The sequence below is a fragment of the Salmo salar genome, unplaced genomic scaffold (assembly GCF_905237065.1).
Source record: "Salmo salar unplaced genomic scaffold, Ssal_v3.1, whole genome shotgun sequence".
Taxonomy (NCBI): Eukaryota; Metazoa; Chordata; class Actinopteri; order Salmoniformes; family Salmonidae; genus Salmo; species Salmo salar.
Window position 1 is genome coordinate 1 of NW_025550948.1, and position 27,500 is coordinate 27,500.

Here is a 27,500-nt window from a genome sequence, read left to right on the forward strand (position 1 = left end):
TTTTTTCCACTCAAAGTAGTCGCTCGGGCAATTGAGTTCAAGCCCGACGATGACTGGTGTATTTGCCGGGCATTGAACAAATAGTCGCACTAGGATTAAAGAGCTAGTGACCTAACGACGCATTAGCGACTTTTAAAAAAAAACACACCCGCCTGTCACCAGGGAAGCGTTGGGTGAGGAGGAGCCAACTTTTGCCAAACCGATGAGGTCTGCCGAGGCCCCCGGGCACCGGCGGGTGCAGGGGTCAATTTGTGGGTTATCGCTTCTCGGCCTTTTGGCTCAGATCAAGTGTAGTATCTGTTCTTATCAGTTTAATATCTGATACGTCCCCCATCGGGGGACTACATATTAAATGGATTTTTCGAACAGGGAGTCGGAAATGGGGCTTGCTCCGTCCGCTCCACGCATCGACCCGGTATTGCAGTACCTCCGGGAATGGTGCAACACTTTTCTCCCATTGTCAAGGAAAAGAAATACACCAAATCTATGTAAAACAGCTAGCAGAAGAAGAGAAGGAATGAAAAAGAAGAATCATCCAAACTGAAACAAGTGCGAAGCCCCCTTCATGGGGGTCCCCGTTTTCCCGCCATTTTACTTAAAAAAAAAAAATAAAAAAAAATAAAAAAATACATTGGCCAGGAGTGTGTGTGTGTGTGTGTGTGTGTGTGTGTTTTGAGCCCCCCCAAAAAAATACAATCACTTCACCAGGATTGTTTGTGTGTGTGTGTGTGTGTGTGTGTGTGTGTGTGTGTGTGTGTGTGTGTGTGTGTGTTTTGAGCCCCCAAAAATACAATCACTTCACCAGGATTGTGTGTGTGTGTGTGTGTGTGTGTGTGTTTTTGAGCCCCCCAAAAATACAATCACTTCACCAGGATTGTTTGTGTGTGTGTGTGTGTGTGTGTGTGTGTGTGTGTGTGTGTGTGTGTGTGTGTGTGTTTTTGAGCCCCCCCCAAAAAATACAATCACTTCACCAGGATTGTGTGTGTGTGTGTGTGTGTGTGTGTTTTTGAGCCCCCCCAAAAAATACAATCACTTCACCAGGATTGTTTGTGTGTGTGTGTGTGTGTGTGTGTGTGTGTGTGTGTGTGTGTGTGTGTGTGTGTGTGTTTTTGAGCCCCCAAAAATACAATCACTTCACCAGGATTGTGTGTGTGTGTGTGTGTGTGTGTGTGTGTGTGTGTGTGTGTGTGTGTGTGTGTGTGTGTGTGTGTGTGTGTGTGTGGGTTTTGAGCCCCCCAAAAAATACAATCACTTCACCAGGATTGTTTGTGTGTGTGTGTGTGTGTGTGTGTGTGTGTGTGTGTGTGTGTGTGTGTGTGTGTGTGTGTGTGTTTTTGAGCCCCCCAAAAATACAATCACTTCACCAGGATTGTGTGTGTGTGTGTGTGTGTGTGTGTGTGTGTGTGTGTGTGTGTGTGTGTGTGTGTGTGTGTGTGTGTGTGTGTGTGTGTGTGTGTGTGTGTGTTTTTGAGCCCCCCAAAAAAATACAATCACTTCACCAGGATTGTGTGTGTGTGTGTTTTTGAGCCCCCCCAAAAATACAATCACTTCACCAGGATTGTCTGTCTGTCTGTCTGTCTGTCTGTCTGTCTGTCTGTCTGTCTGTCTGTCTGTCTGTCTGTCTGTCTGTGACTTTTTACCCACAGCCCTCGAAAACTTGGAAGAGTGGGTTCGGGGACCACCCGCGGGGACCCGGCCTAGAGTGCACCGTGTGTGTCTCGGGCCCCGACCTCTGACTTCCATACGACTCTGGTTTCTCTTCATTACGCACAAGCCTTTCGCCTTTTACTAAAGACTTCCGTGGAGAGGAACACTTACGAGTTCAACGTATTTTTGGAAGGGCTTTGCTTCTGGCAGAGCCCGGTATCTTGTTTCAAGAGAAATTGACAGAGATGACGCCGAGACTTTTTGCTCAGGCGTTTGACTTGAAGCCGGCTGACCGACCGGCGTATTTTTTCCACTCAAAGTAGTCGCTCGGGCAATTGAGTTCAAGCCCGACGATGACTGGTGTATTTGCCGGGCATTGAACAAATAGTCGCACTAGGATTAAAGAGCTAGTGACCTAACGACGCATTAGCGACTTTTAAAAAAAAACACACCCGCCTGTCACCAGGGAAGCGTTGGGTGAGGAGGAGCCAACTTTTGCCAAACCGATGAGGTCTGCCGAGGCCCCCGGGGCCGGCGGGTGCAGGGGTCAATTTGTGGGTTATCGCTTCTCGGCCTTTTGGCTCAGATCAAGTGTAGTATCTGTTCTTATCAGTTTAATATCTGATACGCCCCCATCGGGGGACTACATATTAAATGGATTTTTCGAACAGGGAGTCGGAAATGGGGCTTGCTCCGTCCGCTCCACGCATCGACCGGTATTGCAGTACCTCCGGGAATGGTGCAACACTTTTCTCCCATTGTCAAGGAAAAAGAAATACACCAAATCTATGTAAAACAGCTAGCAGAAGAAGAGAAGGAATGAAAAAGAAGAATCATCCAAACTGAAACAAGTGCGAAGCCCCCTTCATGGGGGTCCCCGTTTTCCCGCCATTTTACTTAAAAAAAAAAAAAAAAAAAAAAAAATACATTGGCCAGGAGTGTGTGTGTGTGTGTGTGTGTGTGTGTGTTTTTGAGCCCCCCAAAAATACAATCACTTCACCAGGATTGTTGTGTGTGTGTGTGTGTGTGTGTGTGTGTGTGTGTGTGTGTGTGTGTGTGTGTGTGTGTGTGTTTTGAGCCCCCCAAAAATACAATCACTTCACCAGGATTGTGTGTGTGTGTGTTTTTGAGCCCCCCAAAAATACAATCACTTCACCAGGATTGTCTGTCTGTCTGTCTGTCTGTCTGTCTGTCTGTCTGTCTGTCTGTCTGTCTGTCTGTCTGTCTGTGACTTTTTACCCACAGCCCTCGAAAACTTGGAAGAGTGGGTTCGGGGACCACCCGCGGGGACCCGGCCTAGAGTGCACCGTGTGTGTCTCGGGCCCCGACCTCTGACTTCCATACGACTCTGGTTTCTCTTCATTACGCACAAGCCTTTCGCCTTTTACTAAAGACTTCCGTGGAGAGGAACACTTACGAGTTCAACGTATTTTTGGAAGGGCTTTGCTTCTGGCAGAGCCCGGTATCTTGTTTCAAGAGAAATTGACAGAGATGACGCCGAGACTTTTTGCTCAGGCGTTTGACTTGAAGCCGGCTGACCGACCGGCGTATTTTTTTCCACTCAAAGTAGTCGCTCGGGCAATTGAGTTCAAGCCCGACGATGACTGGTGTATTTTCCGGGCATTGAACAAATAGTCGCACTAGGATTAAAGAGCTAGTGACCTAACGACGCATTAGCGACTTTTAAAAAAAAACACACCCGCCTGTCACCAGGGAAGCGTTGGGTGAGGAGGAGCCAACTTTTGCCAAACCGATGAGGTCTGCCGAGGCCCCCGGGGGCCCGGCGGGTGCAGGGGTCAATTTGTGGGTTATCGCTTCTCGGCCTTTTGGCTCAGATCAAGTGTAGTTACCTTGTCAGTGCTGCACTTGATCAGAGAAGCGATCGTAGGCCGGAGGGCGCCCGGGAAATTGTGCTATTTATTTTTGTCAAATCATTATTTATTGTCATTATTGTTGTTTTTTTTTGTCTCACCCTTGTTTATTCTTTGTCCTGGGTTAGGTGGTGGTTTTGGTGGTGGACTACAGGTGCACCAGCACCTGTAGGGTGAGTTTAAAGGCCCTCTGGTCTTTTTCCTTAGTTATTTAATTTATTTGTGTTTTTCCCCTGCTTGTCCTGTTTTGCATCTCTCCTCCCCTGTGTATCCTATAGTCCCCTCCTTAGCTCCTCCCATTGTCTTCAGTTGTGTGTTGTCTGCTAGCTGGGGTGGCTTTCTGGCTTGTCGGCCTGCTAGCTTTAGCTTGGCCTGCTAGCCTGCCCCTTAGGCGTGGCAGGCATTGTTTGACTGTTTTTTTTTCTTTACCCCCATCCCCTTTGTATCCTTAGTTTTTTTCTGTTTCTTGTTATTTGTGTTGCCAACTGAGGGACCTTTTGCTGGCTAGCCTGCTAGCTGGTTAGCATAGCCTGGCCTGCTGGTGAGGCCTGCTAGCCTTCGTGTCCCTCAAGTTTGGGCAGGTGTTTGTTAGTCAGTGTGTCCCTTTTTCTCCCTTACCCCCCTTGTTCCCCTTTTACTTTAATTAATTTGTTTTGTTAGTCTTGTGCATTGTTAGTCTTACCCCCTAGTTTGTCTTCCCTTTTGGTTGGTGCGCCGTGTTTGTTTTTGTTGTAAGGCCTCTTGGCTGGTGGGCCTGCCAGCTGGTAGGCTTAGCCTGGCCTGCTGGCGGGGCCTGCTAGCTTTCTAGCCTTAGTTTGGTTGTGTGGTTTAATTTTGTCTCTCCCTTTTGTGCCTCTCCCTCTTGTGGAAAATATAAAACAAAAAATTCCCCTCCTAGTGTTCCTTCCCATTGTTAATAAGATTAGTTTGGTGCTGTGCTAGATAGGTTGTTGTGTGTCCCGTGGTGCTGGTAGGCCCGGTTAGCTTAGTCTGGCCGAGCCTGCCAGCTTCCTCGGGTGTCTTACACCCCTTTCCTTCTTCCCAACCCCCACACCCAACCCCTCCCCCCCCCTTCCTTTCCCTCCCTTTTTCCCTTCCCCTCCCCCCTTTTTCACCGGTGTTGGGCTGTAAAGGGAGTGGGCCTCCATCATGTCAGCAGCACAGGTTGGCATGAGGAGGCACCATGCAGTGCGCCTCCTCTTAAAGGAGAAGGGAGGGAAAATAATGGAGTTATCCCGATTGGATTTCTCCAGAAAATTCCTCCAGAAAGAGCTCGGTTTCCATCCCGCGCAGGTAAACTGCATCTTAGCCCTTCCCTATGGGAAGGGCTTCGATGTCAGTTTTGCCAACGCCAGCTTCCTGCGGGAGTTCTGGGGGCAACTCCAGAACTCCCTGAACATCCAGGGGTCCCTCACAGCCATGTTTGAGGTGACCAAGCTGACGGATAATAGCATTAAAACCGTTATTATCCGTATGTACAATGAAACCGTACAGCCGGAGGACGTTGCAGTATGGCTGGGCAGGTACTGCAACGTGAAGGGGCCCTTGGTCCAGGTGAAGGATCCCGATGGGATCTGGACAGGGGCCTGGAGGGTGACTGTCCAGCAGAGGGAGGATCCTGGGGGCTATGGTGGGTTGAAAGCCATCCCATCCACCATAGTCCTCGGAGAGAATAGAGGCCATGTTCACTACCAGGACCAGCCCAAGCTGTGCCGTAAGTGTGGTGAACATGGCCACCTGGCAGAGGCCTGTAAAAGGTCGTCTGCATGAAGTGCCGGGAGGTGGGCCACCGCTACGAGGAGTGCACGAACGGAAGGTCGTGCAACCTCTGTGGCGAGCGGTCCCACCTCATCCGCGGCTGCCCCTTCTCCTGGGCCAATAAGGTCAGGGCCGAAAGGAGGGAGAGGGAGACGGCGGCCGCGGACCGGACTTCTGAGCGCCAAGGGGAGGGAACGGCAGTTGCCGAGGAGGTGGTGGTGGAGCCGGTGGTGGTTGAGAATGTAGTGGTGGAGCCGGTGGTAGTGGAGGGCGCGGAAGGTGCAGTGGTGGAAAAAGTGGGAGGAGAGGACAACCCCCCCCCAATCCCCCTGCCCCAGATTAATGTGACCCCTGAAGGAGAAAGGGCCGAGAAAGACGGCCCCGGAGAGATCTTGAGTGAGAACTCCCCAAGTGGGTCAGACAGTATGGAGACTGTGTCGGAAAGAGATATGGGAGAGGGGGTGGAGATTCTGGAGGAACACCTCCCCCACGAAAAAGAAATGCGGAGGAGCTCTCCGACCCCGAACAAGGCGATGAGAAAAAGGGCAAGGTGGAATGGGAGAGCTCCCAGGGGGAGGAAGAACCCAGAACCTTCCCCCCAACTCCCCCAACACAATCTCCTTTTTAAGTCCGGTTTTAACCTCCTCTCCCTGCCATCCCCCGTTACCCGGCGGGAGAGAGAGGAAGTACCAGAAAAATAACCTCCTTTCAACTGTTTAAATGCCTTTTCATTTAGCACTGTTTTTACTCACCTTTTTATGGCTTTTAACATCACCACTATAAATGTGAGAAGTATAAAAACAGAAATAAGAGCACAGTCGGTTTTATCCTTTTTAGAAAGGTTTAATTCAGATGTGTTTTTATTACAGGAGTGTGGTCTACCCTTTTATCCTCTTATAGGAAATGGGAGGACAAGTGGCAGCATGGGCCCTCCATTTGGAGTGGCTCAAATTTTAATAAAAATGACGGTGTTGCCATTTTAATCAAGACCCCACATGTGGTGGTGAGGGGGAGCACGGTGGTGGTAGGTGGGCGCGCTCTTTTAGCCAATTGTACTTTTATGGGGAGGGATTTTAACATGCTAAATGTGTATGGTTTTAACGATAAACATGACCGGTGCGCACTTTTAGAAGACTTGCAGTCCCACATGCTAGGGAGGGATCCTCTAGTGGTGGGTGGGGATTTTAATTGTGTTTTAAATAGAGCAGACAGGAGAGGGGCGGGAGAGGATTTTAAGGTAGATAGGTCAAGTGTTTTATTGCAAGGGCTGTGCAGGGATTTTAAACTGACTGATTGTTTTAAAACCCTGCATCCAAGAGAGGAGGGCTTCACCTGGACCAGTGGTGACGGCACCAGAGCCTCTCGCATTGACTATCTGTTTACCCGGGACTGCCCCCAACTGATGCTAGAATAACCCCTGCCTTTTTCTCAGATCACGTAATGCTGACGTGCACCCTTTCACTAACTTCGGGTGTGACTGTGGGAAGAGGGCCCTGGAAATTGAACTGTTCCCTTTTAGAAGATGATAGAGTAGTTAGCCAGTACAGGGAGCAGTTCAGCCAGTGGCAGACGCTACAGGACTTCTTTGACACACGAGCACAATGGTGGGAAATGGTGAAGGGTAGGACGAGGACTTTCTTTAGAGAGATAGGAAAGAAGAAAAGCAAAGAAAAAGATAGACGCATGGTGGGACTGCAAAAGCGACTGGAAAGATATTTTAACCTTGGCCAACAGGGCCTTGATTTTAACTATGAAATTAAAGAAGTAAAAAAGGAAATGGCACTTTTAGCTGAACAGAAAAGTAAGGGGGTTATTTTAAGAAGTAAGGAGAGGGAATTAGAAGAGGGGGAGAAGTGTACAAGGTACTTTTTTAAGAAAATAGTTAGTAAGGGTAGGACAATGACAGGTTTAAAAAATAAAGATGGGTTTTTAAAAACAGACACAGAGGGAATGAAAGAAGTAGTCGAGGATTTTTATGGGGAACTGTTTGGGGAAAAAGTTGTATGTGAGGAAACCATGGGGGACGTTTTGACATACATTGACAAGATTTTACCCAACACAGACGACCTGACAAAAGACTTGACGAGGACAGAAATTGACCAAGGACTGAAACATTTTAAGAGGGGTAAATCACCGGGGGAGGACGGCCTCCCTTTGGAGTTTTATCTGACCTTTTGGGATGTTTTAGCCGATGAACTTCTGACTGTTTTTACTGACTTTGAATACCTCGACAGACTACCTGACAGTTTTAGAGTGGGGATCGTGACTCTTTTATATAAGAAAAACGACAGGACGGACCTGAAGAACTGGAGACCGATAACCCTTTTAAATTTTGATTGTAAACTTTTTACCAAGGTTTTAACACTCAGAATGTCTTCTGTCTTAGGGGAGGTGATCCACCCGGATCAAACCTGTGCCATTCCCGGAAGGAAGATCACGGACAGCCTGATACTGATCCGAGATGCCATCTGTTATGCGAGAGACAGAAACATGCGGCTTGTAGTCCTAAATTTAGATTTTGAAAAAGCCTTTGATCGGGTCTCGCACCAGTACCTCTTTAAGGTACTGCAAAAAATGGGTTTCCCGGACAGGTTTTTAGCTTGGGTGGGACTGCTGTACGGGGATATCACCAGCAAAATCCTTGTAAATGGGCATCTGTCAAAAGCAGTGGGAGTACACTGCGGCGTCCGTCAGGGCTGTCCTTTATCTCCCCTTCTGTTTGTGGCCGGCATTGAACCACTGGCACAGGTCTTGAGAAGGGACCAACGGATCAGTGGGGTGGGTATCCCGGGGAGTGGGGGGATGACCGCCAAGTGCGTTTTTTACATGGACGACGTCAATATTTTATGCACCGACCTTTTATCCGTCGACAGGACCCTGGACAGGACTGACTGGTACGGACGAGCCTCTGGGGCGAGACTGAACAGAGACAAGACAGAGGCCCAATTTTTCGGACCGTGGGCAGACCCAGACTTGACCAGACTACCACTGACTGTGAAAACGACGGACATAAGGGTACTCGGGGTAAAGTTTGACAGGGAGGGAGGAGGGAGAGGTAATTGGAGTGGGATCCTGGGGACAGTAAGACAGAGACTGGGATTTTGGGGACTACGACAGCTGACTTTTGAGGGCAAGGTTTTAATCATTAAAGCAGTGATTTTACCTGTGCTTTTATTAATCAGTTCTGTTTTTATCCCCCCTAGGAGAACTCTTTTAGCCCTGGAGCGGATGCTGTTTTACTTCTTGTGGGGGAGCAAGTGGGAGAGGCTGAGGAGGGAGGTGGTCAAGAGGCCCAGGTCCAAGGGGGGGAAAGGCTTGCCTGACCTCTACTTGTTCCTGGGCAGCCGCTACACAGCGTTACATCTTACTCTTGCCACCTCCCCGGCCACCAATAAGACCCAGGCCCTCGCAAGGTTCTGGCTGGGATCTTACCTCAGGTCTCTGAGGCTGATCCCAGTCGACCTGCGAGCCCCAGTCTCTTTCCTGCTTCCCACACACTACGCCCAGCTCCAGAAGTTTTTAAGACATTTTAAATTGGAAAAAGAAGCAGTCACAGTTTTAACTAAACATCGCTCTCTTCTCTCTCTTGTGCAGGATCGGGAACCAGTGTGTCCAGTGCGCGGGCTTGCTATAGGCGAGCCCACAACGGTTTGGCGTAATGTGGCCCATCCTGCTCTCCTGAATCAGCACCGGGACCTGTCCTGGATGGTCGCCCATGAGATCCTCCCGGTCAGGGCCGTCATGCACTCCCGGGGCATGGCGAGGACATCCGCGTGCCCCCGACCAGGCTGTGGCCAAGAGGAGTCGGTGAGGCACTTGCTCTGGGAGTGCAGAGCCGCCAGGGACCTGTGGAAGGAAGTAGGCCCCCTGATCTCCCCGTGTCTGCCAGCAGGGGAGGACCTAACGCCCCAGCTCGTGCTGTATGGGGTGGGCCGAAGGCCTATTCCACCAAAGGCCTTCACCAAGCTCTGGCCCACCCTCACGTGTCTGAAGGCAGCACTGTGGTCCTCCCGCAATCTGCTGGTAGCGAAACAGGTCAACACCACCCCCAGGCAGTGGCCATGGTAGCCACAGAAGCCCTGGGGTGGTACAGAAGGAAGGGGGCCTCGACCCCAGGCGAAGGGTCCCCCACAACACCCAAGGTCCCTGCGGCCACGGCCTGACAGCGCTGCGGCGCCTAGGGCGATGCACCTAGGGGAGGTATCTCCTCTGGGCCCCGAAGGACGGGACGGTGATCGATTCGGAAGAGCAGGAGGAGGCAAGTTTGATAAGGACTCACCCCGCTCCTGTACAAGGGACCGAAGACAGCTTTTTAACAAGTGACTTTTTAAATACATTTTTTATGTCTTAAAAATGTTTTTCTTTTTTAAATCATTTGTACACATTTTAAATGGCTTTTACAGATTTGATGTTTTATACAACGAAAAGTACTTTCATTAATGGTTGTTTTTATTGGTGTTAACAACATGTACTTTTTAACAAATTCAAATGTAATTCAAATGCTGTGTTTTATGCCTCCATGCTGTTTGTTTGTGTATAAATGATGTAAAAATATAAATATGAGCTGTTTTTAAAGGAACTGTGACAATAAAACTTTTCCAAAAGGAAAAAAAAAATCTGTTCTTATCAGTTTAATATCTGATACGTCCCCCATCGGGGGACTACATATTAAATGGATTTTTCGAACAGGGAGTCGGAAATGGGGCTTGCTCCGTCCGCTCCACGCATCGACCCGGTATTGCAGTACCTCCGGGAATGGTGCAACACTTTTCTCCCATTGTCAAGGAAAAAGAAATACACCAAATCTATGTAAAACAGCTAGCAGAAGAAGAGAAGGAATGAAAAAAGAAGAATCATCCAAACTGAAACAAGTGCGAAGCCCCCTTCATGGGGGTCCCCCGTTTTCCCGCCATTTTACTTAAAAAAAAATAAAAAAAAAAAAAAAATACATTGGCCAGGAGTGTGTGTGTGTGTGTGTGTGTGTGTGTGTTTTTGAGCCCCCCAAAAATACAATCACTTCACCAGGATTGTTTGTGTGTGTGTGTGTGTGTGTGTGTGTGTGTGTGTGTGTGTGTGTGTGTGTGTGTGTGTGTTTTTGAGCCCCCCCAAAAATACAATCACTTCACCAGGATTGTGTGTGTGTGTGTGTGTGTGTTTTTGAGCCCCCCCCAAAAAATACAATCACTTCACCAGGATTGTTTGTGTGTGTGTGTGTGTGTGTGTGTGTGTGTGTGTGTGTGTGTGTGTGTGTGTGTGTGTTTTTGAGCCCCCCCCAAAAAATACAATCACTTCACCAGGATTGTGTGTGTGTGTGTGTGTGTGTGTGTGTGTGTGTGTGTGTGTGTGTGTGTGTGTGTGTGTGTGTGTGTGTGTGTGTGTGTGTGTGTTTTGAGCCCCCCAAAAATACAATCACTTCACCAGGATTGTTTGTGTGTGTGTGTGTGTGTGTGTGTGTGTGTGTGTGTGTGTGTGTGTGTGTGTGTGTGTGTTTTGAGCCCCCCAAAAATACAATCACTTCACCAGGATTGTGTGTGTGTGTGTGTGTGTGTGTGTTTTTGAGCCCCCCAAAAAATACAATCACTTCACCAGGATTGTTTGTGTGTGTGTGTGTGTGTGTGTGTGTGTGTGTGTGTGTGTGTGTGTGTGTGTGTTTTGAGCCCCCAAAAAATACAATCACTTCACCAGGATTGTGTGTGTGTGTGTGTGTGTGTGTGTGTGTGTGTGTGTGTGTGTGTGTGTGTGTGTGTGTGTGTGTGTGTGTGTGTGTGTGTGTGTGTTTTGAGCCCCCCCCAAAAAATACAATCACTTCACCAGGATTGTGTGTGTGTGTGTTTTTGAGCCCCCCCAAAAATACAATCACTTCACCAGGATTGTCTGTCTGTCTGTCTGTCTGTCTGTCTGTCTGTCTGTCTGTCTGTCTGTCTGTCTGTCTGTCTGTCTGTGACTTTTTACCCACAGCCCTCGAAAACTTGGAAGAGTGGGTTCGGGGACCACCCGCGGGGACCCGGCCTAGAGTGCACCGTGTGTGTCTCGGGCCCCGACCTCTGACTTCCATACGACTCTGGTTTCTCTTCATTACGCACAAGCCTTTCGCCTTTTACTAAAGACTTCCGTGGAGAGGAACACTTACGAGTTCAACGTATTTTTGGAAGGGCTTTGCTTCTGGCAGAGCCCGGTATCTTGTTTCAAGAGAAATTGACAGAGATGACGCCGAGACTTTTTGCTCAGGCGTTTGACTTGAAGCCGGCTGACCGACCGGCGTATTTTTTCCACTCAAAGTAGTCGCTCGGGCAATTGAGTTCAAGCCCGACGATGACTGGTGTATTTGCCGGGCATTGAACAAATAGTCGCACTAGGATTAAAGAGCTAGTGACCTAACGACGCATTAGCGACTTTTAAAAAAAACACACCCGCCTGTCACCAGGGAAGCGTTGGGTGAGGAGGAGCCAACTTTTGCCAAACCGATGAGGTCTGCCGAGGCCCCGGGACCCGGCGGGTGCAGGGGTCAATTTGTGGGTTATCGCTTCTCGGCCTTTTGGCTCAGATCAAGCTCGGTACTGCGGTGCCTCAAAGCTCGCTGAGTTAAAAGCCGATGGCCGGAGGGCGGTGAGAGAGTTTTAGATTTTTGGCGGGAAAAATCTAAACAAATTTAAAATACAGCCATACCGAAATGGCGGGTAGCGGGAACACAGGGTCGGTTCCGAGGGCCGGACTAAAGAACACAGTAAGATTTGCATGGAAGCAAGAAGGAGAAGTAAGGATGCCGAGGGACACCTTTGCGAGGACCGTGTTGATGGGGGCGCTATCTCTGAAAGTCCCAGATGTGATGTGCCTGCAGGGGAACTCAATGGAGGAGGCATACGATGTAACTTTCTACACGGAAAGTAAGAGTGATGAAGTAATGGAGAAGGTAAAGGAGGCAAAGGGGGAGAGACCTCTGTCCTTTTTCAACATCGTGTGCCTGGCAAGAAGGAATTTTAGAACAATAAATATACATATGTATAATCCACACGTGACGGATATGGCAGTGGCAGCCTTTTTGGGTCGCTACTGCGAGGTAACATCGGGAGCCAGATATGTAAAGGACTCGCTGGGCTTCTGGAACGGCCGCCGCCAATTCCAGGTGCTCCTAAGGGAAGATCCGGGGGGTTTGAGGGCTTTTTGCATCCCCCTGCGGTGTTTTCTTTAGGGTCGGACAGAGGCATGCTGTTCTATGCTCGTCAGCCACCTTTCTGCAGGAAATGCAGGGAGTACGGGCATGGAACAGCTTCATGTGGGCTGGTAAAATGCAGGTTTTGCATGTCGGAGGAACATGAGGCCAAAAATTGTACGGCACCAAAAGAATGTCATGGGTGTGGCAGTAAGCAGCACCTGTTTCGAGAGTGCCCGGCGAGGCAACAAACATACGCGGCAGCGGCTGCTGGGGGAAGGATGGCCGGAGGAAAGGGCGTGGAGGAGAAGAGGAGGCTAGGAGAAGGGGACCTAGGTCACAGGCCGGAAGAGGCAGCAAGGAGGATGGTGAGTGGGGAACCGGAGAAGCAAGCCCGGTCCTTGCCAGCTCCAAACGTCGGGGGTAAGGTCGTTTTGGAGAGGTCATCGGTGGAGGTGGTCCCGGAGACCCAGGTGTCAACGGGTACTCAATCCATCAGTAGGCCGCCGGGAGAGGTTGGTGGAGCAACGGGAGAGTTGGGCTCATCCCTCGACGAAGTCTTCATAGATGAAGAGGCTTTCGGGGCCCTCGTGGGGGAGATGAGGGAGATGGTGGAGGAGATCCAGGTCTCACAAACGAGGACGGCGGAATGGGGGTCCATCTCGCCATTGCCAGCCACTCCAAGAACGAAGAGGGACGCATCCACAGCACAGCAGGCCCAGCAGGAGTCAGGGCTGTTATTGGAATCGGGTGAGGCCCGGAGGAAGAAAAAGAAAAAGAGGCTTTCCCTCGAGACGGGAGAGGGCCAGAGTGGGCTGGAAGGGGTGGGGAGGGTATTTGGGGACAGTGCCACAGAGGTGACTCCCCTGTCACCGCGGGTCTCATCTCTCACACCCACCCAGATGGAAATAGATCTGGTGACCCCTGCGCTGTGTATGCCCGACGGTGATGGGGTGTCTCAGGCTTTTTCAGGGACGCCGGGACCCCCCATCCACAACCCCAACCCCTTACCTGCATCTTGGGCTTCTCAGAGGGGGGACGCAGTGGATGGGGAGGCCTCAGAGGTAGCGGGTCAAGGGTTTTTGTCCGTGGATGTACGAGGGGTTGGGGAGATGGTCAGTACTGCCGAGGTGTCTTCCCTGTCCTCGCGGGGTCCATCTCTCCCAATCATCCGGATGGACGCGGACCTGTCGTCCCCGGGGCTGTTTTTGCCAGATGGGGATGGGGTGTCTCAGGTTAATTCTGGGACGCCGGGACCCCCCATCCCCAACCCCTTCCCTGCGTCATGGGGTTCTCAGGAGGACGGTATGGGGGGTGGGAGGGTTGGGGGGGCCTCGGGGGCTGCTGGTCCAGCGTCCATGATCGATGAGGACCTTTACCCACCAGACAGAGTGAGTACTTGAACCCTGCACCTGGTTGATTTTTCTTTTTTAAATGTGCAACCATGGCAAACATTCAAATAATGACTATGAATGTTCGGGGTCTAAGGGACACTGTAAAGAGAACTGCTGTTTTTAGTTGTTTATCAAACATATGTTTTACCTTTTGTTTCTTGCAGGAGGTACATTTAAGGGATGGGGGGGATGTAGAGCAGTTTAAAAAAGAGTGGGTAAAAGGGAAGTCGGTGTGGAGTGTGGGGGGTGTCCACTCATCAGGGGTTGGGATTTTGTTTGGGACTAGGGAGGTGAAGGTGGAAGGCACGTACGTTGCAATGCAGGGGAGGGTTTTGGGGGTGGACATAACGTTAGGGGATTTTAGACTTAGGATTATAGGGGTATACGGGCCACAGACGGTGCCAGAGAGAAGGGAGATGGTGGAGAGTCTGGCACCTCTGTGTGCCACAAACAGAGTTTTGATAGTGGGAGGGGATTTTAATGTAGAATTAGGAGGGGTAGGGGATAGTAGCGTGGGGGCCATCACCGGACTTATGGCAAGCCATGGTCTGGTGGATGGAGGCCTTAACACTACTCCGGCGCTAGCAGGTCCCACGTGGCGTAACTCTCGGGGGGTCGAGCGGAGGCTGGACTATGTATTTCTACCCAAATCCTTGGGGCTTTTGTCTGGGCGTCTGCTGCCTGTGTTTTTCTCGGATCACGACGGGGTACTCTTTCGGGTCAAGGCGCCTGTCTGCCTTTTTCGGTAGGGGGGTACTGGAAGCTCGACCGGGATATCCTGGAGGAGCGGGCTTTTGTAAATGTTTTTTCTGTTTTTTTTCGGGGGCTTGAGGGTCTCCGGCCAATGTGCGGAGGGGTTTTGGAATGGTGGGAGGTAGTTAAGGTAAGAATTAGGGTATTTATTATTGGTTTTTGTAAGAGGAAGGGGAGAGAGGAGAGAAGGGAGGTGGAGCAGCTCCAACGTTTACTCGATCTTGAGTACGAGGCTGGTAACCTCGGTACTTCGATGGACGTTGAGCACGCTACCAGCCTCAAGGCTCAGCTCAGGGAGGTGCACGAGCGGAAGGCCCGTGCTTTCCTGCAGCGCGCACACTCTGAGTTTATAGAGCAGAATGAGACCTGCTCTGCAGTGTTTTTCAAATCAGTTAGGGAAAAGCAGATAAGACAGGTTTTTTATGGGGTGAGGGATGGACAGGGTAGGGTGGTTAGGGAGCCGGAGCAGATGGTCAGGGTGGCAACTGACCATTTCCGGGGGTTTTTCCAGGAGAGGGTAGTAGAAAAAGAGCAGGGTACCGTGTTCTTAGAACACTTGTCCCGGCGTGTGCCGGAGGACATTAGAAAGGCGATGGAAGCCCCGATAACACTAGAGGAGGTGGAGAGCGCCCTCAAGAGGATGGGGAAAGGGAAGGTGCCTGGGACGGATGGGCTGCCGGCTGAGTTTTACCTCAAGTTTTGGGGTATGCTTGGACCGGTGGTCCTCGAAGTCCTGACGGCCGTTCTCGAGACTGGAGTCCCGGGCAGGTCGATGGCTGTAGGTGTGCTGTCCCTCCTCTACAAGAGGGGGGACGCCGCCGACCTTAGCAACTGGCGGCCGTTGACCATGCTGTGCGTAGATTACAAGATACTAGCTAAGGTCATGGCAGACCGTTTGCGCACAGCCCTTCCCTACGTTGTCCATGAGGATCAAACGTGTGGGGTGGAAGGCCGTTCCATTAGGTGGAACCTCCAACTGATCAGGGACTCCATCGCCTGGGTTGAGGATAGAAGTCTACCTCTGATGGTAGCGGCGCTTGATCAGGCCAAGGCTTTTGATCGCGTCAGTAGGGCTTTTCTTTTCAGAGTATTAGGTAGGTTAGGGTTTAGTGATCGCTTTATAAAGTGGATCAAGATTTTGTATGTGGGAGCGGGGTGCCGGGTGAGCATAAACAGCCATCTGGGTGACGTGTTTGGCCTCTCATCAGGGGTCAGGCAGGGATGCCCGCTCTCGGCACTCCTTTTCGTGCTCTATATGGAGCCCCTGGCGGCTGCCATTAGGGCTGACGCAGGGGTGGAGGGCTTGCTGGTCCCTGGAAGCGGCGGTTTGCATGTTAAGATGACACAGTACGCAGATGACACCACCTTGCTTTTGTGCAAGGACTCATGCCTGCTAAGGTCTCTGGCCATAATTGGAGACTTTACCCGCGCGTCGGGAGCGGTCCTTAACCTCGCCAAGTCGTCTGTTAAGTATTTCGGCAGATGGCGGGGCAGGACGGACGTGCCCGGGGGACTATCTCTCTGTAATGGGGCCCTGAGGATTCTTGGGGTCCTTTTTGAGACCTCCGGCTCCGCGACACTGAACTGGAACATGAGAGTTGCTGTGGTACAGAGGAAGATGGCAATGTGGAAGTCCAGATCCTTGTCTTTCTTGGGCAAGGTCCTGGTCCTGAAAGTGGATGTACTGCCTTCCCTTCTGTACTTGGCATACATCTATCCTTTGCCAGCGAGCATGAGGAGGGGGCTAGTAAGGCTCGTGTTTCAGTTCATGTGGGGGGGCAGGTATGAGTATGTCGCCAGGGCTCGCATGCTCTCAACCATCGGGGAGGGAGGGAGAGGAGTTCCACACTTCCCACTCAAGCTGGACTCGATTTTTGTTTCGTTTTTATTGAATGAGCTCGCTAATCCAGTGATTCATCCCTCCGGTTATTTCCTGCGGGTGTTTTTCTCGTACCAGGCGAGAAGCATAATGGTGTGGTCCAACACGGGTCCTCGGGCTGAACAGCTGCCGTGGCACTTCAGCCATGCGGCAAAGTGGCTACGTGCGCATCCCGAGGTTGAAGTCGCCCGAGTAGGTTTGGACCACAGACGCCTGTACGAAGAGGTCAGACGGACCGTTTGTGCGCCCCCTGTGGTGGGTACCCCTGCTGTGGTCTGGGAGACCATACAGGCGCGGGGCCTAGACAATCGTCTTAAGGATCTAAATTGGTTAAGCCTCCACAAGTGCTTGCCGGTAAGATCCATCATGTACCGGCATAGCTTGGCACGGTCCCCCCAGTGCCCGAGACCAACTTGTGGTGGGGAGGAGACAATACGCCACATGTACTGGGACTGTGCTTTCGCAGGAGTAGTGTGGGCCAGGGCTCAGGGGTTGCTAGGGAGAGTGAAGGAGGGTTTTGTTTTAACATGGGTGGGGGTGGAGAGAGGGGTGGGGAGAGCGGGGGGGGTAGGTAGGGATCGTTTTCTGTTGTGGCTGCTTATCAGTCTTTTTAAGAAAGGGCTGTGGGATGCCAGGCAGGGCCTGGTTAAGTCAGGAGCAGACTGGGGGGTGGAGGGAATAGTGAGGAGAGTGGAGGGAGATTTGAGAGGGAGGATAAGAAGGGAGGAGAGGAAGTGGGGTCATCATGCTGCCTTAGAGCGGTGGAAAGGGGGGTTGGGGCTGGTCAGGTAGTTAAGGTTTAGAAGGCAGGTTGGTAGGTTTTGGGGTTTTGGATTACTTATGTTTATTGATGGCTTGTGTTTGTATTTGATTTTTTGCTGCAGCCCCCTAGAAAAGTTGTGGGAGGGTGTTGGTTGCCCATCTCTTCCAAGAGAGAGAGGGTTTCAGAGTTTTTGGAAAACTGATGGGTTGTTTTTTGTTACTAGTTTTGTTTGGATAGAGCAACTAAAAGGTTAAAAGACATGTGAATTGTTTACTGTGTAAATGCTTGAAAAGTTAGAATAAAAGCTTTGAATCATCATCTGTTCTTATCAGTTTAATATCTGATACGTCCCCCATCGGGGGACTACATATTAAATGGATTTTTCGAACAGGGAGTCGGAAATGGGGCTTGCTCCGTCCGCTCCACGCATCGACCCGGTATTGCAGTACCTCCGGGAATGGTGCAACACTTTTCTCCCATTGTCAAGGAAAAAGAAATACACCAAATCTATGTAAAACAGCTAGCAGAAGAAGAGAAGGAATGAAAAAAGAAGAATCATCCAAACTGAAACAAGTGCGAAGCCCCCTTCATGGGGGTCCCCCGTTTTCCCGCCATTTTACTTAAAAAAAAAAAAAAAAAAAAAAAATACATTGGCCAGGAGTGTGTGTGTGTGTGTGTGTGTGTGTGTGTTTTTGAGCCCCCCCAAAAAATACAATCACTTCACCAGGATTGTTTGTGTGTGTGTGTGTGTGTGTGTGTGTGTGTGTGTGTGTGTGTGTGTGTGTGTGTGTGTTTTTGAGCCCCCCAAAAATACAATCACTTCACCAGGATGTGTGTGTGTGTGTGTGTGTGTGTGTGTTTTTGAGCCCCCCAAAAATACAATCACTTCACCAGGATTGTTTGTGTGTGTGTGTGTGTGTGTGTGTGTGTGTGTGTGTGTGTGTGTGTGTGTGTGTGTTTTTGAGCCCCCAAAAAATACAATCACTTCACCAGGATTGTGTGTGTGTGTGTGTGTGTGTGTGTGTGTGTGTGTGTGTGTGTGTGTGTGTGTGTGTGTGTGTGTGTGTGTGTGTGTTTTGAGCCCCCCAAAAAAATACAATCACTTCACCAGGATTGTGTGTGTGTGTGTTTTTGAGCCCCCCCAAAAATACAATCACTTCACCAGGATTGTCTGTCTGTCTGTCTGTCTGTCTGTCTGTCTGTCTGTCTGTCTGTCTGTCTGTCTGTGACTTTTTACCCACAGCCCTCGAAAACTTGGAAGAGTGGGTTCGGGGACCACCCGCGGGGACCCGGCCTAGAGTGCACCGTGTGTGTCTCGGGCCCCGACCTCTGACTTCCATACGACTCTGGTTTCTCTTCATTACGCACAAGCCTTTCGCCTTTTACTAAAGACTTCCGTGGAGAGGAACACTTACGAGTTCAACGTATTTTTGGAAGGGCTTTGCTTCTGGCAGAGCCCGGTATCTTGTTTCAAGAGAAATTGACAGAGATGACGCCGAGACTTTTTGCTCAGGCGTTTGACTTGAAGCCGGCTGACCGACCGGCGTATTTTTTCCACTCAAAGTAGTCGCTCGGGCAATTGAGTTCAAGCCCGACGATGACTGGTGTATTTGCCGGGCATTGAACAAATAGTCGCACTAGGATTAAAGAGCTAGTGACCTAACGACGCATTAGCGACTTTTAAAAAAAAACACACCCGCCTGTCACCAGGGAAGCGTTGGGTGAGGAGGAGCCAACTTTTGCCAAACCGATGAGGTCTGCCGAGGCCCCCGGGGGCCCGGCGGGTGCAGGGGTCAATTTGTGGGTTATCGCTTCTCGGCCTTTTGGCTCAGATCAAGCTTGGTACCGAGGTGCCCCAAAGCCCGCTGAGCCAAAAGGTCGAAGGAAGGCAGGAGGGAGGAAATTTTTTTGTTTTTTGCTGATAGGAATCGGATTTATCCGATATCCTTTTTTTCTTGGGCTTCTTTTTAAGAGAGCTTTTTTCTTGACAAGATGGAGAAAAATACACAGAGCAGGACGGTGCCGGGAGTCGGATTGGCAAACACCGTCAGATTTGCCTGGAAAGACAAGGAGGTCGAGCAATTCGGGAGGGAAACTTTTGCAAGAACCATCCTAATGGGAAGCCTAAAATTGATGGTGAAAGATGTCCTCTGCCTCCAGGGTAACCAGATGGAGAGGGCATACGATGTGACATGCTATACGGAAGAAAAACATGATGAAATCATGAAGAAAGTGAAGGCGGTGGAAGGAGAAAGGCCAATGTGCCATTATGAAGTTACGAGCCTGGCAAGGAACAGCTTCAGGGTAGTAACAGTAACTATGTATAACCCGCATGTCAAGGACGAAGAGGTGAGGGCCTTTTTAGGGCGGTATATGGACAAGGTCTCCTCAGGGAGGCTCATAAGGGACTCCCTGGGGTTTTGGACTGGGAGGAGAGGATTTCAGGCCCTGCTCAGGGAGGACCCTAAGGGACAGGGTGGTTACCTCCATCCCCCTGCGATGTTCTCCCTGGGGGCTGACAGGGGGACGTTGTTTTACGCACGTCAGCCCCCGTTCTGCAGGCGTTGTATGGCCTACGGTCATATCCTTGCCTCGTGCAGCACAAAAAAGTGCAGAATTTGTGGATCTGCGGAGCACGAGGCGAGGGACTGCGACGAGCCTAAGGCGTGCCACGGGTGTGGCTCGTCAGCACACCTGTGGCGGGAGTGCCCGGCTCGTCAGAGGTCATACGCGTCTGCAGCTGGGGGGGGAGCAGGAGCGGGGGATGGGGGAAGAAGAGGGGAAGGAAGGACATCAAAGTAAAAGGACAAGAGACAAGAACGGAAAGAAGAGGAGCAAGGAGTGACAGCAGGAGGGCAAGGGAAAAAAGAAGACACGGGAGCAGAAGAAGGAAAGGAATCGAAAGGAAGAAAGGGAGTGGAGGAGCGAGAGACAGCGACAATGGAGGGAGAGGTGGTGGAGGGGGTGCCGGTGGCGGGGGAGGAGGAGGAGGAGGGAAGGGGGGTGAGGGAGTGGGGGGGACAGCATGTCGAGCGCCCTCGTTGAGGAGTTGAGGGGAATGGTGGAGGAGCTGGCGGAGAGGGGGGAGTGGTGTCTCTCCGCTGCCTCCAAAGCCGAAGAAGAAAGGGAAGAGGGGGAGCTCGGCATGCTGTGAGAGGGAGGGGGTGAGGGGGGGAGGGGTGGCCAAGCGTGTGATGGGGGAGGGAAGAACGCCTTTGGCATCGCTGTTTGCCTCAGCCCCCCAACAGCTGGTGGAGGGAGACTCCCAGGGCGTGGCGCTGGGCTGGGTGTCTGAGGGGGGATCTCAACTCCTGCTTGGGGAGGTGGGATCTCCTGCTCTTGACCTCAGTCCAGCTGCCGTTGGGGAGAGAGGAGAGGAGGGTGTTGGTGGGGAACCCAGGATGCAGGGAACTCCAAGGCCTAACACCATCCCTGCATCCTGGGTTGGAGAGATGGAGGAGGACGGGGGGACGTCAGGAGAGGAGAGGACGTCCCCGCCGGATGAGACGAAGCAGGGGAGCATCGGGTGAGTCTCCTGTTTTTGGTTAATTTGGGGTTTGCATTTCATTGATGTAAGGTTTTATAATTTATTTTTAAATGAAATTTTCTGTTAATATTTTTAGTTTAAATGTAAGGGGTTTAAGGGATTTTGTTAAGAGGAGGGCGGTATTTAGTTTTTTGGAAGGGGTGGGTTTTGATGTTTGTTTTTACAGGAGGTTCACCTGAGGGATGGAGGGGATGTCATCAGGTTTAGTAGGGAGTGGGATAAGGGGGAGTCAGTTTGGGGTATAGGTGGGGTGCATTCTACAGGGGTGGGGATTTTGTTTGGGAATAGGGAGGTGAAGGTGGAGGGATCCTTTGTTGTAATGCAGGGGAGGGTGTTGGGGGTGGATGTCACTTTTAGGGATAGTAGGTATAGGTTAGTGGTGGTGTATGGGCCACAGGTGGCGGCAGACAGGAGGGAGATGGTGGACTGTCTGACGCCCCTGTGTGTTACAAATAGGCACTTAGTGATAGGGGGGGATTTTAATATAGATTTAGGGGTAGGGGGAGATAGTAGTGCAGGCGCCATCACCGGGCTAATGGCTTGTCATGGTCTGGTTGATGGAGGTCTGCACTCTACTCCGACAATGGCTGGTCCCACATGGCGCAACTCCCGGGGGGTTGCGCGGAGGCTCGACTACATTTTCCTATCTAGGTCTTTGGGTCAGTTGTCTGGGCGGCTGTTGCCTGTGTCTTTCTCGGATCACGACGGGGTGCTCCTGCAGGTGGGGTCGCCAGTCTGCCTCTTCGGTAGGGGGTACTGGAAATTAGATCGGGATGTGCTGGAGGAGCAAGCTTTCGTTGACACCTTTTTTGGTTTCTTTCGGGGCTTGAAGGCCTCCGGTCCATGTGCGAGGGGTGTTAGAGTGGTGGGATTTAGTTAAGGTAAGGATTAGGGCTTTTATAATAGGATATTGTAAGAGGAAAAAAGGGAGGAAAGGAGGGAGGTGGATCGTATCCAAAGGTTGCTCGAACTCGAGTACGAGGCAGGCAACCTCGGCGGGTCGATTGACTGGGAGAGATCCACTGACCTGAAGGCGCAGCTCAGGGAGCTGCAGGAGCGGAAGGCTCGAGCTTTCCTGGAGCGTGCGCATAATGGCTTTCTAGAACATAATGAGACTTGTTCCGCTATGTTCTTTAAGTCGGTTAGGGGCAGACAGAGTAGGAAGATAATGCATGGGGTGAGGAAAGAAGATGGTAGCATAGTTAGAAAACCGGAGGAAATGGTCAGGGTAACAACTGATCATTTCCGAGGTTTATTTAAAGAGAGGGTAATAGATGTAGAGCAGGGAAATGTGTTTTTAGAACACTTGTCCCGGCGATTGCCGGGAGGACATTAGAAATGCGATGGAGGCTCAGATCTCCCTTGAGGAGGTTGAGAGCGCTCTCAGGAGGATGGGAAAAGGGAAGGTACCTGGGATGGATGGGCTGCCGGCCGAGTTTTACCTCAAGTTTTGGGGTATACTTGGACCAGTGGTTCTCGAAGTCTTGAAGGCCATCCTTGAGACGGGGGTCCCGGGGGATCAATGGCGGTCGGTGTGCTGTCACTTCTTTATAAGAAGGGGGAAGCAACTGACCTTGGCAACTGGCGGCCGTTGACCATGCTGTGCGTAGATTACAAGCTACTTGCAAAGGTTTTAGCGGACCGGTTGCGCACAGCCCTTCCCTACGTCGTCCATGAGGATCAGACGTGCGGGGTAGAGGGTCGCTCGATCAGATGGAACCTACAGTTGATCAGGGACTCCATCGCTTGGGTAGAAGATAGGGGGCTGCCTTTAATGGTAGCAGCGCTAGATCAGGCGAAAGCCTTTGATCGCGTGAATAGATCCTTTCTATTCAGGGTGTTAGGTAGATTAGGATTTGGGGAGAAGTTTATAGGATGGATCCGTACATTATATGTCGGAGCAGGGTGCCGAGTTAGTGTAAACAGTCACTTAGGTGACGTTTTTGACCTCTCGTCTGGGGTCAGGCAGGGATGCCCGCTCTCGGCTCTCCTCTTCGTTCTGTACATGGAGCCTCTGGGGGCTGCCATTAGGGCAGACACAGGGGTGGAGGGCTTGCTGATCCCTGGAAGTGGCGGTCTCCGTGTCAAGTTGACACAGTACGCCGATGACACATCCTTGCTGCTTTGCAAGGACTCGTGCTTGACAAGGTCCCTTGCCATTATTGGGGACTTCACCCGAGCGTCGGGGGCGGTTCTTAACCACGCGAAGTCTTCCGTTAAGTTTTTCGGAAGATGGAGTGGTAGGACGGATGTGCCCGGAGGGTTATCTCTCTGTAACGGGGCCCTGAGGATACTCGGGGTCCATTTTGAGACCTCCGGCTCAGCGACGCTGAACTGGAACATGGGCATCGCAGTGGTACAGAAGAAGCTAGCGATGTGGAGGGCTAGGTCTTTGTCCTTTTTAGGCAAGGTCCTGGTTCTCAAGGTGGATGTATTGCCATCTCTATTGTATTTGGCGTACATCTACCCATTGCCGGCTAGTCTGAGGAGGCCTCTAGTGAGGCTGGTGTTTCAGTTCATGTGGGGTGGCAGGTACGAGTGGGTCGCCAGGGCACGCATGATCTGTCCCATCGGGGAGGGAGGTAGGGGGGTACCACATCTCCCCCTCAAGCTGGACGCAATTTTTGTTTCATTTCTGTTGACGGAGCTTGCTCAGCCGGTACTACACCCGTCCGGTTACCTCCTGCGGGTGTTCTTCTCATATCAGGCGAGAAGCGTAATGGTGTGGTCTAACACGGGTCCTCGGGCGGAACAGCTGCCGTGGCACTTTGGCCATGCGGCCAAGTAGCTGCGGGCGCATCCCGAGGTTGAAGTCGCCCGAGTAGGTTTAGATCACAGGCACCTGTACGAGGAGGTTAGACGGGCAGTAAGTCCGGCACCTGTGGTGGGCATCCCGGCGGCGGTCTGGGAGGGAGTGCAGGCGCGGGGCCTGGACAACAGGCTCAAGGACCTGAATTGGTTGAGCCTCCACAAGTGTTTGCCGGTACGCTCCACCATGTACCGGCATAGCTTGGCGCGATCCCCCCACCTGCCCAAGGCTTTCTTGTGGCAGGGAGGAGACTGTGCGCCATGTCTTTTGGGACTGTGCCATTGCCGGAGTAGTATGGGCAAAGGCACGGGTGTTGTTAGGAAGGGTTAGAGGGGATTTTATTTTGACTTGGGCTAGGTTAGAGAGAGGTGTAGGGAGAGCGAGGGGACGGATAGGGATAGGTTTCTGCTCTGGCTTCTCATGAGCCTCTTTAAGCGAGGGCTGTGGGAAGCCAGGCAGAACATGGTCAAGACAGGGAGAGATTGGGGGTGGAAGGAATAGTGAGGAGGGTGGAAGGAGATTTGAGGGGGAGGATGAAGAGGGAGGAGACGAAGTGGGGGCAGCACGCTGCCCGGGAGAGATGGAAGGGGGGATTAGGGCTGGGGTTATTTTAGATTAGGGACGGGAAGATAGGGAAAGTTAGTGTTTAGGATGACGGGGAGGGATGATGCTCCCCTGAGTTTTGTTTTGGGGTTTTTTGGTTTGTTTTATAAATTAAAATACCATTATTTGAGTTTGAAGGAATATATGATTTTGTAAAGAATGAATGGTATTGAACGTAATAAATTATTTTTTCTATCTGTTCTTATCAGTTTAATATCTGATACGTCCCCCATCGGGGGACTACATATTAAATGGATTTTTCGAACAGGGAGTCGGAAATGGGGCTTGCTCCGTCCGCTCCACGCATCGACCCGGTATTGCAGTACCTCCGGGAATGGTGCAACACTTTTCTCCCATTGTCAAGGAAAAAGAAATACACCAAATCTATGTAAAACAGCTAGCAGAAGAAGAGAAGGAATGAAAAAAGAAGAATCATCCAAACTGAAACAAGTGCGAAGCCCCCTTCATGGGGGTCCCCGTTTTCCGCCATTTTACTTAAAAAAAAAAAAAAAAAAAAAAAAATACATTGGCCAGGAGTGTGTGTGTGTGTGTGTGTGTGTGTGTGTTTTTGAGCCCCCCCCAAAAAATACAATCACTTCACCAGGATTGTTTGTGTGTGTGTGTGTGTGTGTGTGTGTGTGTGTGTGTGTGTGTGTGTGTGTGTGTGTGTGTTTTTGAGCCCCCCCCAAAAAATACAATCACTTCACCAGGATTGTGTGTGTGTGTGTGTGTGTGTGTGTGTTTTTGAGCCCCCCCCAAAAAATACAATCACTTCACCAGGATTGTTTGTGTGTGTGTGTGTGTGTGTGTGTGTGTGTGTGTGTGTGTGTGTGTGTGTGTGTGTGTTTTTGAGCCCCCCAAAAATACAATCACTTCACCAGGATTGTGTGTGTGTGTGTGTGTGTGTGTGTGTTTTTGAGACACCCCCAAAAAATACAATCACTTCACCAGGATTGTTTGTGTGTGTGTGTGTGTGTGTGTGTGTGTGTGTGTGTGTGTGTGTGTGTGTGTGTGTGTTTTGAGCCCCCCCAAAAATACAATCACTTCACCAGGATTGTGTGTGTGTGTGTGTGTGTGTGTGTGTGTGTGTGTGTGTGTGTGTGTGTGTGTGTGTGTGTGTGTGTGTGTGTGTGTGTGTGTGTGTGTGTGTGTGTGTTTTTGAGCCCCCCCCAAAAAATACAATCACTTCACCAGGATTGTGTGTGTGTGTGTTTTTGAGCCCCCCCCAAAAATACAATCACTTCACCAGGATTGTCTGTCTGTCTGTCTGTCTGTCTGTCTGTCTGTCTGTCTGTCTGTCTGTCTGTCTGTCTGTCTGTCTGTCTGTGACTTTTTACCCACAGCCCTCGAAAACTTGGAAGAGTGGGTTCGGGGACCACCCGCGGGGACCCGGCCTAGAGTGCACCGTGTGTGTCTCGGGCCCCGACCTCTGACTTCCATACGACTCTGGTTTCTCTTCATTACGCACAAGCCTTTCGCCTTTTACTAAAGACTTCCGTGGAGAGGAACACTTACGAGTTCAACGTATTTTTGGAAGGGCTTTGCTTCTGGCAGAGCCCGGTATCTTGTTTCAAGAGAAATTGACAGAGATGACGCCGAGACTTTTGCTCAGGCGTTTGACTTGAAGCCGGCTGACCGACCGGCGTATTTTTTCCACTCAAAGTAGTCGCTCGGGCAATTGAGTTCAAGCCCGACGATGACTGGTGTATTTGCCGGGCATTGAACAAATAGTCGCACTAGGATTAAAGAGCTAGTGACCTAACGACGCATTAGCGACTTTTAAAAAAAACACACCCGCCTGTCACCAGGGAAGCGTTGGGTGAGGAGGAGCCAACTTTTGCCAAACCGATGAGGTCTGCCGAGGCCCCGGGCCCCGGCGGGTGCAGGGGTCAATTTGTGGGTTATCGCTTCTCGGCCTTTTGGCTCAGATCAAGCTCGGTACTGCGGTGCCTCAAAGCTCGCTGAGTTAAAGGCCGATGGCCGGAGGGCGGTGAGGAAGTTTGATTTTGGGATCAATTTACAGTTCCGTGCCGAAATGGCGGTAGCGGGAACCAGGGTCGGTTCCGAGGGCCGGACTAAAGAACACAGTAAGATTTGCATGGAAGCAAGAAGGAGAAGTAAGGATGCCGAGGGACACCTTTGCGAGGACCGTGTTGATGGGGCGCTATCTCTGAAAGTCAAAGTCCCAGATGTGATGTGCCTGCAGGGGAATCACAATGGAGGAGGCATACGATGTAACTTTCTACGGGAAAGTAAGAGTGATGAAGTAATGGAGAAGGTAAAGGAGGCAAAGGGGAGGAGAGACCTCTGTCCTTTTTCCGAAACATCGTCGTGGCGGCAAGAAGGAATTTTAGAACAATAAATATACATATGTATAATCCACACGTGACGGATATGGCAGTGGCAGCCTTTTTGGGTCGCTACTGCGAGTAACATCGGGAGCCAGATATGTAAAGGACTCGCTGGGCTTCTGGAACGGCCGCCGCCAATTCCAGGTGCTCCTAAGGGGAGGGGGTTTGAGGGCTTTTTGCATCCCCCCGCGGTGTTTTCTTTAGGGTCGGACAGAGGCATGCTGTTCTATGCTCGTCAGCCACCTTTCTGCAGGAAATGCAGGGAGTACGGGCATGGAACAGCTTCATGGCATGGTGAAATGCAGGTTTTGCATGTCGGAGGAACATGAGGCCAAAAATTGTACGGCACCAAAAGAATGTCATGGGTGTGGCAGTAGGCAGCACCTGTTTCGAGAGTGCCGGCGAGCAACAAACATATGCGGCGGCGGGGAGGACGGCCGGAGGAAAGGAAGGAGGAGAGAGGAGGGGCTGGAGAAGGGGACCTAGGTCGAAAGGGCGAGGAGAAGGAGCCGGAGAGAGCAAAGCCGTCCTCCCCACTCCACGTGTAAGGGTCGGGTAGAGGTCATCGTGGAGGTGGTCGAGACAGGTGTCAAGGGGTACTCAAATCCATCAGTAGGCCGCCGGAGAGGTTGGTGGAGCAACGGGAGAGTTGGGCTCATCCCTCGACGTAGTCTTCATAGATGAAGAGGCTTTCGGGGCCCTCGTGGGGAGATGAGGGAGATGGTGGAAGATCCAGGTCAAGGAAACGCAAAGAGGCCAGGAATGGGGTAATTGCCAGCCACAGAACATCCACAGCACAAAAATACAATCACTTCACCAGGATTGTTGTGTGTGTGTGTGTGTGTGTGTGTGTGTGTGTGTGTGTGTGTGTGTGTGTGTGTGTGTGTTTTGAGCCCCCAAAAAAATACAATCACTTCACCAGGATTTGTGTGTGTGTGTGTGTGTGTGTGTGTGTGTGTGTGTGTGTGTGTGTGT

The 27,500-nt window shown here is 51.1% G+C and overlaps 8 non-coding genes and 2 pseudogenes across 8 annotated transcripts; all 10 read left to right on the forward strand.

The window, feature by feature from the left end:
- The first annotated feature begins 258 nt into the window (after positions 1–258).
- On the forward strand, positions 259–449 carry LOC123740748 (U2 spliceosomal RNA). Its single transcript, XR_006768585.1, has one exon. It is a non-coding gene; the product is annotated as a U2 spliceosomal RNA (small nuclear RNA).
- A 1,295-nt stretch (positions 450–1,744) lies between these two features.
- On the forward strand, positions 1,745–1,861 carry LOC123740666 (U5 spliceosomal RNA). Its single transcript, XR_006768511.1, has one exon. It is a non-coding gene; the product is annotated as a U5 spliceosomal RNA (small nuclear RNA).
- Positions 1,862–2,208: 347 nt separating this feature from the next.
- LOC123740745 (U2 spliceosomal RNA) lies at positions 2,209–2,397 on the forward strand. The gene has a single exon (XR_006768583.1). It is a non-coding gene; the product is annotated as a U2 spliceosomal RNA (small nuclear RNA).
- A 593-nt stretch (positions 2,398–2,990) lies between these two features.
- LOC123740667 (U5 spliceosomal RNA) lies at positions 2,991–3,107 on the forward strand. Its single transcript, XR_006768512.1, has one exon. It is a non-coding gene; the product is annotated as a U5 spliceosomal RNA (small nuclear RNA).
- A 6,758-nt stretch (positions 3,108–9,865) lies between these two features.
- Positions 9,866–10,045, forward strand: LOC123740759 (uncharacterized; annotated as a pseudogene).
- A 1,287-nt stretch (positions 10,046–11,332) lies between these two features.
- Positions 11,333–11,449, forward strand: LOC123740668 (U5 spliceosomal RNA). The gene has a single exon (XR_006768513.1). It is a non-coding gene; the product is annotated as a U5 spliceosomal RNA (small nuclear RNA).
- Positions 11,450–17,516: 6,067 nt separating this feature from the next.
- LOC123740761 (uncharacterized) lies at positions 17,517–17,686 on the forward strand (annotated as a pseudogene).
- An 870-nt stretch (positions 17,687–18,556) lies between these two features.
- On the forward strand, positions 18,557–18,673 carry LOC123740669 (U5 spliceosomal RNA). Its single transcript, XR_006768514.1, has one exon. It is a non-coding gene; the product is annotated as a U5 spliceosomal RNA (small nuclear RNA).
- A 5,664-nt stretch (positions 18,674–24,337) lies between these two features.
- Positions 24,338–24,522, forward strand: LOC123740763 (U2 spliceosomal RNA). The gene has a single exon (XR_006768594.1). It is a non-coding gene; the product is annotated as a U2 spliceosomal RNA (small nuclear RNA).
- Positions 24,523–25,615: 1,093 nt separating this feature from the next.
- On the forward strand, positions 25,616–25,732 carry LOC123740671 (U5 spliceosomal RNA). The gene has a single exon (XR_006768515.1). It is a non-coding gene; the product is annotated as a U5 spliceosomal RNA (small nuclear RNA).
- The last annotated feature ends 1,768 nt before the right edge of the window (positions 25,733–27,500 follow it).